The sequence below is a fragment of the Syngnathus scovelli genome, chromosome 6 (assembly GCF_024217435.2).
Source record: "Syngnathus scovelli strain Florida chromosome 6, RoL_Ssco_1.2, whole genome shotgun sequence".
NCBI classification, from domain to species: Eukaryota; Metazoa; Chordata; class Actinopteri; order Syngnathiformes; family Syngnathidae; genus Syngnathus; species Syngnathus scovelli.
Window position 1 is genome coordinate 1061004 of NC_090852.1, and position 14821 is coordinate 1075824.

A 14821-nucleotide genomic window follows, 5' to 3' on the forward strand; every position below is an offset into this window, starting at 1 on the left:
ACAACTCAAAATTGGCCTCGACACACTGTGTCACGAGTGGACGCCACCGGCCGCTCGGCCGCACCCCTCTATCACCGTGATCACTGTCACCTGGCGCTGGCTCATCAGGAGCGCTATATTAGCGCGACCAGCGCAACTCTAAATGTCAGCTTGTCTTGTCCTGTCCTTGTGCACGTCGGTACCTGAAAGCTTGACCCCCGATTCCTTGTGTCTCGGTCCTTGTTCACTCAGCCTTGTGATTTTTACAGCAGCTGTCATTGCCTCCAAAAGTCCCCTGTCGACAGCCTGCCCTCGTGTCGAGTGCGCCTTCCCCTGGCTTGTCATCCAGACACCCACGCCTGACCATCCGAGCCACGTCCTCGTCCGCTCCAGTTCTCCATCGCCCCCTTCCCCTTTTACGATAAAATCTGGTCGCTCTGCAATTGGCTGTACTGTCCGTTCATCACACTATGTTTGTCTACAACATGTCTGTCGGCTCATTATTAGGCTACATTCGTGTAGTCTGTCGTCGGCATTAGTCATACTTGGTCCAGTTGGGGACAGGGACAGTCGAAAACCGATTTTTGTCCTTGCTTTGTCCATTCTTTTTTAAAAACCTGCCATTCTTCATTTTACAACCACAAAATAAGCAACTTTCTCTCCCACTCAGCCATTTGCAGGGCACATGTAGAGCAAGTTGTATTTTGTCAAATAAAGTTCCCTCAAAAATGAGACTTGTACTCCGGTACGACTTCTATATGTTTTTTTCTTCTTCATTATTCATTTTACGGTTGGTGCGACTTGTACTCCGGAGCGACCCATAGTCGGGAAAATACGGTACTTACGGTAACACAAGAACAGAAAGAAAACACAAAAATCCATAAGAAGCTGGAATTACTATCAGAACTTGAAACACCAGAGTAACAAGGGCTTTGGAGGCAAGCAGTGCAATCTGTCCTTAAATAGGCCTTGCTGACAAGTGTGTCACCAGGCGGCGCCTTCCTGAACTCATTAGCGCCCTGTGATGTATTGACAACAAACATCAAAGTTTTCATCAGAGGGTGGTCCAGGTTGGCAGGGTGTTGGTCCAGGTGGGTGTTTTTCATCTACAGTAACTCGTAATGGTAGGAGTGGTCTTTGTGATGGTACTGGTGGAAGGTGGTAATGCAACTTGGTAATTTGATGTACAGGTGGGTGATTTTTATCCAGAATAACAGGTGACTTCACTGGTGTCTGGTATTGGCCACAGGTGGCCAATATGTGTTACAGTCATATCCATCCATCCATCCATCCATCCATCCATCCATCCATCCATCCATCCATCCATCCATCCATCCATCCATCCATCCATCCATCCATCCATCCGCTTAACTGAGGTCGGGTCGCGGGGGCAGCAGCTTTAAGAGGGACTCCCAGACTTACCTCTCCCCAGCCACTTTGTCCAGCTCATTCCGGCGGATCCCAAGGCGTTCCCAGGCCAGTTGAGAGACATAGTCTCTGCAGCGTGTCCTGGGTCGTCCACGGGGCCTCCTGCCTCCTGTCTAGCCCATAACAAAAAATTATACGTTACATTAAGGAAATACAAAGAACAAAGGTTCCTCAACAAGACTCGCCTAATAGAAACCAACATTTGTAAGTGTGAGAACAAAAAGACAATTAACTAAATGCCTCACCCTAATGACAGCGTGACCTTCAATTAAATGCCGCACCCTAATGACGGCAGAATACTTCCAAGGGGCAGACAAAGCAATTTCTGTCTTTAGCTATTGTGATACAACAAAAAAAACATCTCAACGGGAATTAATGTGGTTCTTCAAAAGAAGACTTTGTTAGGCAAGTTTTTTTGGTTTAATTTTGTTACATACACACGCACGCAGGTATGCACGCATGTACGCACGCACACACACACACACACACACACGCACGCACGCACGCACGCACGCACGCACGCACGCACGCACGCACGCACGCACGCACGCACACACACACACACGCACGCACGCACGCACGCACACACACACACACACGCACACACACACACACAGGTATAATAAATAAAATATTGATATCAAACACACACAGGTATAATAAATAAAATATTAATATCAAATAGTCAAAGTCACCCTTACAGACTGAAATTTAATACGTATATACGTAATGACCCTGAAGAAAACACAAAGCTTCTCCGTGCGCATTGTGTTTGCTAATGAAAGAAAATAGACAGACGCTACGGAAATGGCACCTAAGTAAAGACAATAAAGCTGACTTTGACTTTGACTTTGATGTCCACTACCGTTCAAAAGTTTTGTGGTCACCAAGACAATTTAGTGTATTTTATGAAAACTGATGTAGTTGCACAAGGGTTTTCAAAGGTTTTCTAAAAATCCATTAGCCTTCTAACACAATTATCAAACTCAATGGATCATTAGAACACTGGAGAAAGTCAGTGTGCACCAAGGGTCTCCTGACCACTCTCAAACATTCACACCCAGCCGTACAGCATTTTGAGTGACACTGGAGGCGAGAGGTTTGAAGTGTTTTGGTCAAGGACGTGACACATGCCTCAGACAGAGCTGGAATGGAACAGTTGACCCTCTGTTTACTGGATGAGTCTGACCCACGGCCATTCAAATTTTGGCCTCCATCTAATGTTGTGAGGTGGATTAACAAACTTGCGAGGACTCCAAGTACATAAGATTCCACTTCAAAGTGACTCACGCAAATGATGAACAGCATGCAAACCTGAAGAAGAAATGCCGCTTGGCAAGGGCCACCTAATAGAAAACAAAAGTATAAATAATCTACTGGCTCACCTTAACAACGGCCCCACCCTAATGTTGGCGGGACAAGTGATTTAAGACTGCTGTTATCAGCTGTGAGGCGATAAAAGAGACACAGGAGCATGACCGACACCAATGCAAGATCCGACAGGCCCTCCAAGAGCAAAGTTAATTGAGCGTGGTGAGTCCTTTCTCCATTTCGAAATGTTTTCAGCGAACACAATATCCATGTCAGATGTTTTTGGTGTGAAATTCTGTGGAAATGAAAATTATGCATTTGGACTTGGATCACTGTGGACATTGCTTCATGCTTCAAGTTGAAAAATTTGAAGACAGAGCATTCTCTACCTTGCTTGTGAAGATAAAAAAAAATCGAACGATAATTACGTGTTTTTTTTCATTTTAGCACTCCGTTCCGTGTTTTACATGGATTTCCTTTTTCAATCCATTAATCTCAATGTCCTCTTGAGCTGAATTTCAATCACAGCTGCAAAAAAAGTGCGACGCATGGAGTAAAATAGAGCATACACAGTATATCGTCTGTAAAAAAAAATGTTTATCGTGACAGGCCAAGCAAGAGGTGGGGAAGAGTGGTGCGATAAACTAAATAAAAAAAAAAGGCAACGTTTAGCTTTATTTATTTTAATTTACCTAAGCTTTTTTAATGGAGCTGACCTCCAAAACGGGATGATACGATGGAATAGTGTCGTTTTCACTAATACGGGACAGGCCAAGATTTTTTTTAGCAATAATTAAGCATATAAATAAGCAATTAAAAAAAGTTTTGATTTTCTGAAAGGTAATTCTCTGTTCCTTTTTACTGTCTTTCAGAACATCACCAGCCAGAATGATGAATCTAAAGGTGTTCACCATTTCCCTTCTGCTGTTTGGTAAGTCAATTAGAGTAACAAAGAGTAAGTTAAAGATTATAATGTATCAAAGATGTCAACTCTGTATCCCAGGAACCAGCTGTCTGTCTGCTATGATAAAGAGACAAGGTTCTGGGGGACCACCAGGGGGACCATCTGGAGGGGGACCCGGTGGTGGGGGACCACCCGGAGGACCACCAGGGGGACCACCCGGAGGAACACCCGGAGGTCCACCAGGGGGACCATCTGGAGGGGGACCCGGTGGAGGTGGACCCGGTGGATGGGGACCCGGGGGACCACCCGGAGGACCACCCGGAGGACCACCCGAGGGACCACCAGGGGGACCATCTGGAGGGGGACCCAGTGGAGGTGTACCCGGGGGACCACCAGGGGGACCACCCGGGTGGTCCCCCTGGGGACCACCCGGCGGACCACCCGGGGGACCATCTGGAGGGGGACCCGGTGGAGGGGGACCCGGGGGATCACCAGGGGGCCCACCCGGAGGACCACCCGGGGGATCACCCGGGGGATCACCAGGGGGCCCACCCGGAGGACCACCCGGGGGATCACCAGGGGGACCACCCGGAGGACCACCCGGGGGATCACCAGGAGGACCACCCGGAGGACCACCCGGGGGATCACCAGGGGGACCACCCGGAGGACCACCCGGGGGATCACCAGGGGGACCACCCGGGGGCCCACCAGGGGGACCACCAGGGGGACCACCAGGGGGACCACCCGGAGGACCACCCGGGGGATCACCCGGGGGATCACCAGGGGGCCCACCCGGAGGACCACCCGGGGGATCACCAGGGGGACCACCCGGAGGACCACCCGGGGGATCACCAGGAGGACCACCCGGAGGACCACCCGGGGGATCACCAGGGGGACCACCCGGAGGACCACCCGGGGGATCACCAGGGGGACCACCCGGGGGCCCACCAGGGGGACCACCAGGGGGACCACCAGGGGGACCACCCGGAGGACCACCCGGGGGATCACCAGGGGGACCATCTGGAGGGGGACCCGGTGGAGGGGGACCCGGGGGATCACCAGGGGGACCACCAGGAGGACCACCCGGGGGATCACCAGGGGGACCACCCGGAGGACCACCCGGGGGATCACCAGGGGGACCACCCGGAGGACCACCCGGGGGACCACCAGGCGGACCACCAGGACGACCACCCGGGGGACCACCCGGAGGACCACCAGGGGGACCACCCGGAGGACCACCAGGACCAGAAGGCCCGCCAGGTCCACAAGGTCCACCAGGACCAGAAGGTTCACCAGGACCAAATGGCTCATCAGGACCAGAGGGTCCACCAGGGCCAGAGGGTCCACAGGGACCAAATGGACCATCTGGCCCACAAGGGCCAGCCGGTCCGCAGGGATCAGCTGGTCCACAGGGACCAACTGGCCTCCCTGGTCCCAGCGGACCACCTGGGACAGTGGGTGCGCCTGGTCCTCCGGGATCAGCTGGACCAGGACCAGCTGGTCCACCAGGACCACCTGGACCAGCAGGACCACCAGGACCACCAGGGAATACATGTCCTCCAGGACCACCTGGACCACCTGGACCACCCGGCCTACCACTATTTGGTCCATATTGGCCACCACCACCCTGGTTAATTGGGCCACCAAAACCTTGTCCATATGGGCAGCATGTGCCACCATACTAAGCAGCACCATCCCCATGGACTGATCCATAATAAAAAATAAAAAAGCAGATCCACCCAGAGCACCTGTTACTGAGAATGAAAGTGATCTACCTTGCATTCCAGACCACCATTTAGACCACATTTTATTTCATATCACCTATTAACCACAGGGGCCAATAGCCAACCAGTGCAGTCACCTGTTACTCTGGATAAAAACCACCCACATGGACACCTATTTAAATTAGATACCAATGTATCAATGAAAGCATTTCACATAATAAAGATGATTTTTCTTCCAGTTTCGATGGTTGCATGTGACCTCAAATCAGACGCTCATGGGTATGCAATCAAACTGCAGTCGCCTGCTGTCTTGTAAACAATAATAATAATAACGATAATGATATTATTTTTAATAATAATGATAATAATAATAGGGAGGCATGGTGGCGCAATTGTTAGTACCTCCGCCTCACAGTTCAGGGGTGTGGGGCTTGACCGCTGATTGCATCATACACAAAATCCGCAAAAATCCAAATTAGTGTATTACACACTTTTTATTGTAATTGTCATATAAATTAAAGTGCCTGAACATCTGCTGGGCTAAATTTGCAGTTAAATAAAACTTCACATCCTATTCAGAATCAGACTCAGATGAAGCAGCCAAAAAGCTTAACTTTTTATTTGTGAATGTATTTTCTTCCACACGTTTCTCTGCAACAACCAACTGTTCCTTGACTAAATTGTTGACGGGGGCCCATATCTCACTCCTGTCAACTCAGAATAGACACTTAAGGTCTTTCAATCTAGGGTCCAAAGTAGTAGCAACTTAAGATATGCAATGTTGGCATTGTGTTTCTCCAGGTTTTATGTGAATGGAGAGCTCAGATGATGACAATGTGTATGTGGCCAAGGTTAAAACAAATAAGTTAAGCCTTTTGGCTGCTTCATCTGACTCTGATTCTGAATAGGATGAGGACTCAATGGAGATCAGTGTTCGTCAATATAGAGCAGAGCCCACCATCGGTGCAGAGTCCAGTCCATTGGAGTGGTTCCAAACATGCAGGTTCACACAGCAGGCAGGCCTTTTACGCACAGAAGTACTTAGCCACACCTGCGACATCCGTTCCCTGTGAAATGTTTTTTTCTCTTTGCCGTATGTGAGAGAAATTACGGAACGCATCAAAAGAGCCATGAATAAATACAACATAACCATACCTATCAAACCACATACAACACTCCGTCAAATACTGGTCCACCCAAACGACAAAGTCAACCCGGAAAACAAATGCAATTCCATATACGAAATTCCATGCAAATCATGCAATAAATCATACATCGGGGAGACAGGGAAGAACTTCATCACAAGAAAAATAGAACATAAGAAGGAGTGTGAGAAGGAGACTGCAACAAGACAAACAAGAGCAATAAAACTACAAGCAGAACAGGAACACTACAAGTCAGCCATAACCGATCACTGTAAAAGAGAAAACCACATCATGGACTGGGAAAAGGCCAGAGTCATCCGCACTGAAGAAAATAAACATCAGCGTTGGATCAGGGAGGCCATTGAGATCCGCAAGCGGGGCCCGAGGACCATCAACACGGATGAGGGAGCCTATATGCTCTCTACAACCTGGAACAGCATTCTGGAGAGGTGAATGGACAGCAGAGGGCGTGACTCACCTTTCAAATCTGACAGGTGAGCCACGCCTTCATCCATCTATCCATCAGTTGATAAAGACGCGTCACTATCACATCTGTGACACTCTGATGAAGGCGGAAGAAACCGCCGAAACATGAACCTAAAACAATTTGTTTGATATAAAAGAAACCAGTGAAGTGATTAAAAAAAGGAAAAACAAGATGAACTTAGTACAATCATTTATATACTCACTAGTAAAAAGGTTGAGGACCACTGTTGTACGGCACTACTTTCTAGGGCTGGGAGATATGGACCAAAACTGATATCCAGGTACACCACATGTTACACTTTCTGTTCAACAAAGCACAGCTGTGCAAATAACAGAAATATGAAGAGGAGTATAATAGTATTTAAACATTTTGTAAATCTATAATAAAAATAGCTTATATTTTAAAAATTAGAGCTGTGTAGATAACAAATGTAAACTAGAACAGGCTTACTTTGGCAAACATGGGCCTTCAGCTTCATGGTAGTAAATGAAACTGATTTAAATAAAGAGCTGCGCAAATGACAAAATGCTAAACAAAACAGACTGACCCTGGCTGGAAACAGACCAACAGCTGTTTCTACAGCTGTATGAAATAAAAACAGATATAGTTATGAATGTAAAGGAAATAAAATGTATGTAGTACCGGGCTGAAATATAAAGATTCACATTTAGGCAGCATGTGAAAATAAAATGAATAACCCATAACAAATTTAGATTGACTACATGTGTTTTATATCAAAAGAATTGTGTACAAAAATAAGACTATTATATGCCTACTTACTCGGGCAATACTGATGAGGCAGCCAAAGTTTGCCATAAACACCACAAAGTTTTATACTCTGTCAGGTTCAACGTGCTAACTGAATATCTGAATAAAAGAAAAGGATCAGCAGACAAAAAACAAGTGAGGCAGAATATTGAGTTTTCTCGCGAGGAGTGAGATACAGATTGCTTTCTACAATCTGACTACACTAAAAATCTGTTTACACTGCTCGCTCTTTTTATTTGGAATGCCCTACCCACAGTGTGAGACGATTAGCCCCTGAGGGTAAGGGGGGAAAAAAGATTGCGGGCTTCGTCTCGTAAGAAAAGAAACAAAAAGTAATGCACAACGTGTTGCGTGCAGATATGGCTATATCAGCAAAAGAGTTTAAGCAATATTCCGAGAGATAAAAAGAGAAAGTGACGTTCTTTAAGGAAGATCAAAAGGTTCATGACGCATCGTTTGACGTGTTGTTTTCACGATCTGTTCTGGTGGACGCTGAGATGTCAGCAGTATCTTGTTTGACACAACCGTCATCTCGCCCCTGACCCAGCCGTAATCCTTCTGTTCTGTTGCACAAGATAAGAACAAGCAAGGCAAAGCAGCAAGCATACTGAGCAGTAACATTATTAATAAGTACTCATTAGAGAACGCATGATAACATATATATACAATTTTTCTAACACTCTTCATACAGCAGTTTGTGGTTCTGCTGCAGATGTTGGAAGAGGCTCGAAGTGCTTTAACATTTGAAGAAATTTGCTTGTGGCATGTTTTGCAAATAACATTTTGTTGCTCTTCATTTACAATCCGAAATCCAAAATACCTCTAAATTACAGAGCCATTTTTTTTTTTTTTTTTTTTTAAATAGCTCTGCCTCTCTATCACCCGGCAGCATAGCTGCCTACTACTTCTTCTTGTGGATTTGATTGGCGGTTGGCATCCAACTCTAAGGTGCATTGGAGTGTCGATCATTCGATTGTCAGATAAACAAACAAAAAACAAAAAAAACAACAAAGCAAAAAAAACCCCTCTCCTCTAACCCTGCTTCCCTCAAGTATTGCCATGTACATATGTCTATTACTTGATTTTGTAATATATTTCCTGGATTAAAGCTAACCTTTCCTCTTTGCATTGATGCTTTTCGTTCTCTCTCACTCTCGTACCCCTTACACTCCATCATGACATGTTCAACTGTTTCTCGCTGATTGCAGCTCCTACAGTTTCCTGTGGGATGTTTCCCTAATGTTCAGTGTGCTGTTAAATCCCGTGTGCCCAGTTCTAAGTCGGGTAAAGACCATCTTCTCCTTTTTGCTCCTGTTCAAGCACCTGTCCTCCCACCACCTGTTTCTGTATTTTGTAAAAATGTCTACCAGTCTCCATTTTTTGCCATTTTCTTTCGAAAAGTTTGTTGTGTTGCGTTGTTGTGCATCGGAGAAGCCTATGTAAAAATGCAAGGGTTGGGGTTGAGCCAAAGAGGATGCTAAAGAAAATAGTGCCCTGTGCTGCACCTAAAAATATTTTATATCTGTATAGGGACTGTCCCAATACATAACTCGTAATACCGATATACTGCTCAGCCCTACTACTTTCCCCAGCACAAAAACACATGTGGTTTTTAGTCTGGTGCGGCTTATATATGATCAAAACAGGAATTTCCCCTAATTTTAGCTGATGCAGCTTATATTTAGGTGCAATTTATAGTCCAGAAATAACGGTATATGAATATCTTAACAAGCACTGCCCCTATTCAAATAATTTTTCTGTATGTATGAAGTGTGTCAAAACTGACTGCTATTTACAACTTTCTAACCAAAGTATGACGCTGTCACTAGAATGCTCACTGTTAATGCTATGTGGGCGTTTTGATAATATTCGAAGATTTGCAGTAAGGAATTTGCCATGACCAGCACTCGTTTGGAAAAATATCACGACGTACAGTCTCTGCAAGCCAGTGTAGAGTTCCATGTGACTTTCCCTCAACGTCTCCAGACCAGTCCAGTTCTCTGTGTCTGTAAAAAAGCAGAACGTATGAGTCAATTATCATTACACTAGAAAAAGCGTACAACTGATATTTGTTTTTGTTTTTTTAACTTAAATTAACATTAGTTTGCTCATTTCACATTTGGATTTGGGGAACAACATCATTCTTCTGGGTGAAAATGAATACAGTCAAAGGAAAACGAAGCAAAGAAATGAAAGCCTAAACTGAGTGGAAGTGAAGAGGGTGAAGATGAAAGTTAAAAAGAAAAAAGTAAAAAAATAACTCACTTCTTATTGATTATTCATTTGTAATTTATTTCTTTTTACATCTCTCTGATATAATGCATTTGTTTTATTGCTATGTGTAATTATCTGCAGTATTTATTAAGGAGTTACCGTTGGTTTTTGGCTGTGGAACGAATTAAACAAATTACAATATATTCTTATGAAAATGTTTTATCCAACATACGACAATTTCAACATACGAAGTAGGTCTTGGAACGAATTAAATTCATATGTAGAGGTTTGACTAATCCTAATTCCACCTGTAATTTTGTAAATAATTGTGTCACGCCCGTGCCACAGCACGCTCGGCCTGCACTTCGCTCGGCCACACCCCTTTCGTTACCGTAATGTCTGTCACCTGCTTCCTCTTGTTACCCTGTGTATTTAAGCCCTGCCCGTGTGTTTCTCCCTGTCGGTGTCTACTGTTCTGTCCATTTCTGTTCGTGCCCAGTGTTCCTGTTCTTGTCATCTGGTTTTCCCTCGGTCTGTCTGAAGGCTCACGGTCAGAATTTTAACCTTGTCCAAGGGGACTTCATGTCGGTCAGTCTGTCTGTTTTGCTGGCCGTGAGTCTCCCTCCCGTCTGTGTCGTCGGTTCCCCACCTGCCTCCCTTCCAACTCCTTTTCCCAGCAATAAATCCTGGTTCAAGCTGCATTTGGTCGCCCTGGCTCAACTCATTCCTGACAGAAGACACCGACCATCACAGCGACCAGCGCTTGGACCAACCGTTGCCGGCTCCCGCAACTGCTGCATGGTTGACAAGGAGATGAGTTCAAGCGACGCAAGATGCACGGTTGCCCCCCCCAAAAAACAGATCCGACGGCGCGGATGTTGCGGCCACCACTTGTTCCGGCGGTGCGGATCCAGCGGCTGTCACCGTCGGCCTTCAACGGTGCATGACGCACGGCCGCCCCCCGACCCAGTCCCGACGGCGCAGATGCTGCGGCCGCCACCAGTTCCGGCGGCGCGGATCCAGCGGCCGTCACCCAGTCGGCTTCAACGGCGCATGACGCACGGCCGCCTCCCGATCCAGTCCCGACGGCGCGGATGCTGCGGCCGCCACCAGTTCCGGCGCCGTGGATCCAGCGGCCGTCACCCAGTCGGCCTTCGGCGGTGTGTGACGTGCGGCCACCTCCCCATTTCCTCCCGGCCCTTGTTGGACAGTCTTGGATTTTTTCTTTTTTGGGACGTCGGGAGCCGTCCCTTGTGGGGGGGGGGTACTGTCACGCCCGTGCCACAGCACGCTCGGCCTGCACTTCGCTCGGCCACACCCCTTTCGTTACCGTAATGTCTGTCACCTGCTTCCTCTTGTTACCCTGTGTATTTAAGCCCTGCCCGTGTGTTTCTCCCTGTCGGTGTCTACTGTTCTGTCCATTCCTGTTCGTGCCCAGTGTTCCTGTTCTTGTCATCTGGTTTTCCCTCGGTCTGTCTGAAGGCTCACGGTCAGAATTTTAACCTTGTCCAAGGGGACTTCATGTCGGTCAGTCTGTCTGTTTTGCTGGCCGTGAGTCTCCCTCCCGTCTGTGTCGTCGGTTCCCCACCTACCTCCCTTCCGACTCCTTTTCCCTGCAATAAATCCTGGTTCAAGCTGCATTTGGTCGCCCTGGCTCAACTCATTCCTGACAAATTGTGTGTTTCTGGATGATTGAACATATCAACATTACAAAAATCAAAAAAGAAAGAAAGAAAAGCTCATCAATAAATGTTTCAGTTTGACATAGTTTACATGTTAAATAGGCATAAGAACTCTTATCTAGTTCTACTCTTTTATTTTTTTCAGATATTACTGCTATAAATTGCTACACTATTAGATCATTTATAATCAAAAACTGAAAAAAGAAAAAAAAAGAAAAACAAACCAAAATAAACATACGCAAGTATAATTGTGGGTTTTTTTTGGGGGGGAGGGGGTGTTGTGTCGTTGCCGTGGTTGGCGATCCAAGATGAACAACCTTCTGCTCTTGCTCGCGTTTTGACGCGCATCAGTGAGACTCCCCACAAGGATTGGTCAGGCTTTCCAGACTAGAAAATTACTGGTACACCTCTATCACATAATGAAACAATTAGTTTTATTGTCGTGTTTTCTTCACGTGTGTACTTAATTGTAGAATTTAGAAGGTTGATGGATAGTCATTACGGAACACTATTTTGTCTTCAGACGCCGCACTGTGGCTATCTCCTGGTCATGATCAGAAATGCTGCCGGTGATAACTTCCAAAACAAATACGTCTATTTAATATATTTTTATGTTTCTCGTCCTATTTTTTTTTGTTTTGGAAAAATCAAACCATTCCTAGTCTTTTACTTACTCTTTTCCAGACAAAAAATGAGAAAAACAAGCTGTTTTAAAACGGGGTATTTCCATATTAAAACTCAAATAAAAAAGAAGTCTTTTTTTTTCTATTAATAATAACTGCTTCTGAACGTAAAATCCAATGACCAAAAGAGACATCGACTGGTACACTTACATGGAAGTGATGTTCAGGAAAAGGTTCTGATGCTCCATGTACTATTTCCAGAGCTCTCAGTGTCCTGAGAAACTAAGAGCGAGGAATGCTTACTACTATCTGTCTTGTTACAGTAAATTTCGTTGTGCGTGCAAACGCAGGTAGGCGGGCAGTGTGGTAGTGATAAGCTAAGTTCACTGAAAAATAAGACATTGAGGACAACGAAAAGTCTCCAGTAGTGCCACATTTTGGACGGCTGGCAGAAATCGAATGAGAATAAAGCTCCAAATCCATACATCACGATCTGGAACGTGAAACGATAAGAATTGTTTCCTTGTCACGGTACATCCACGTGCAGATACCAGTGTTTACTTTCTCTCTCTCCCTGGACCCACTCAATGGTTTGATTCAGCTATCGTATTCGAGTGATGCCTGTTCATCACCCCGTCAAAAGCCAATAGTATTCCTGCATGTTTTCTCTCTCTCTCTCTCTCTCTCTCTCTCTCTCTCTCTCTCTCTCTCTCTCTCTCTCTCTCTCTCTCTCTGACATCAATTAAATGTTTGTCATGATTCCTTAATGCACCTTTGACCATGATGCATTATGGACTGCATGTGACAAGGCTGTGGTTTCTTGACAGATAGACACTATTTTATTGCTTAACACGCGCGCACGCGTGCACACACACACACACACACACACACACACACACACACACACACACACACACACACACACACACACACACTCACACACGCTCACACATTTATGCAAAGGGAGGTGAGTTTCACCATTATCACAGTGTAAAATTGTTAGCGTGTTAAGTCACCTGGCTCTTTCATATTATAATATAAATATGTCCTCTGCATATTCACTGCTCAGCACCAGCAGCTCATCTATTTGCACGTCCGCCCCCAATAAATGAATTTATTTATTAGTTTGGAAGAAATGGTGACAAATCCTCCCCTCACTCGTGAACAAGACTCCAAGATACTTGAACTCCTCCACTTGGGGCAGGATCTCATCCCCGATCCGGAGAGGGCATTCCACCCTTTTCCGATCGAGGACCATGGACTCGGATTTGGAGGTGCTGACCCTCATCCCGACCGCTTCACACTCGGCTGCGAACCGTTCCAGCGAGAGCTGGAGATCACGGCCTGAAGAAGCCAACAGCACCACGTCATCTGCAAAAAGCAGAGACGCGATGCTGAGGTCCCCAAACCGGACCCCCTCAACGCCTCGGCTGCGCCTAGAAATTCTGTCCATAAAAATTATGAACAGAATCGGTGACAAAGGGCAGCCTTGGCGGAGTCCAACCCTCACTGGGAACGAATCCGACTTACTGCCGGAAATGCGGACCAGGCTCTGGCATCGGTGATACAGGGACCGAGCCGCCCTTATCAGTTGGCTCGGCACCCCGTACTCCCGAAGCACCCTCCACAGAACCTCCCGAGGGACACGGTCGAACGCCTTCTCCAAGTCCACAAAACACATGTGGACTGGTTGGGCAAACTCCCATGCACCCTCGAGGATCCTGCCGAGGGTGTAGAGCTGGTCCACTGTTCCACGGCCAGGACGAAAGCCACACTGCTCCTCCTGAATCCGAGGTTCGACCTCCCGACGGACCCTCCTCTCCAGCACCCCTGAATAGACCTTACCAGGGAGGCTGAGGAGTGTGATTCCCCTGTAATTGGAACACACCCTCCGGTCCCCCTTCTTAAAGAGGGGAACCACCACCCCAGTCTGCCAATCCAGAGGCACTGTCCCCGATGTCCACGCAACGTTGTAGAGGCGTGTCAGCCATGACAGCCCCACAACATCCAGAGCCTTTAAGAACTCTGGGCGGATCTCATCCACCCCCGGGGCCTTGCCACCGAGGAGTTTTTTAACTACCTCAGTGACTTCGACCCCAGAGATTGGAGAATCCGCCTCAGAGTCTCTAGGCCCTGCTTCCTCAATGGAAGGCGTGTAGGTGGAATTGAGGAGGTCTTCGAAGTATTCTCCCCACCGACTCACGACGTCCCGAGTCGAGGTCAGCAGCACGCCATCCCCACTGTAAACAGTGTTGACGTTGCACTGCTTCCCCCTCCTGAGACGCCGGATGGTGGACCAGAATTTCCTCGAAGCCGTCCGAAAGTCATTCTCCATGGCCTCACCGAACTCCTCCCACGCCCGGGTTTTTGCCTCAGCAACCGCCGAAGCCGCGTTCCGCTTGGCCATCCGGTACCCGTCAGCTGCCTCCGGAGTCCCGCAGGCCAAAACGGCCCGATAGGACTCCTTCTTCAGCTTGACGGCATCCCTTACCGCCGGTGTCCACCAGCGGGTTCGGGGGTTGCCGCCACGACAGGCACCAACGACCTTACGGCCAC

General features: G+C 47.1%; 1 protein-coding gene across 1 annotated transcript in view; it reads right to left on the bottom strand.

Annotated features, from left to right (window-relative positions):
- Positions 1-7969: 7969 nt before the first annotated feature.
- Positions 7970-14821, bottom strand: part of LOC137840388 (kelch-like protein 25) — a 197326-nt gene continuing 190474 nt past the window's right edge. The window contains exon 6 of the mRNA XM_068651171.1: positions 7970-9752. The gene's annotated coding sequence lies outside the window, so the exon portion shown is untranslated. The remainder of the gene's footprint in view (positions 9753-14821) is intronic.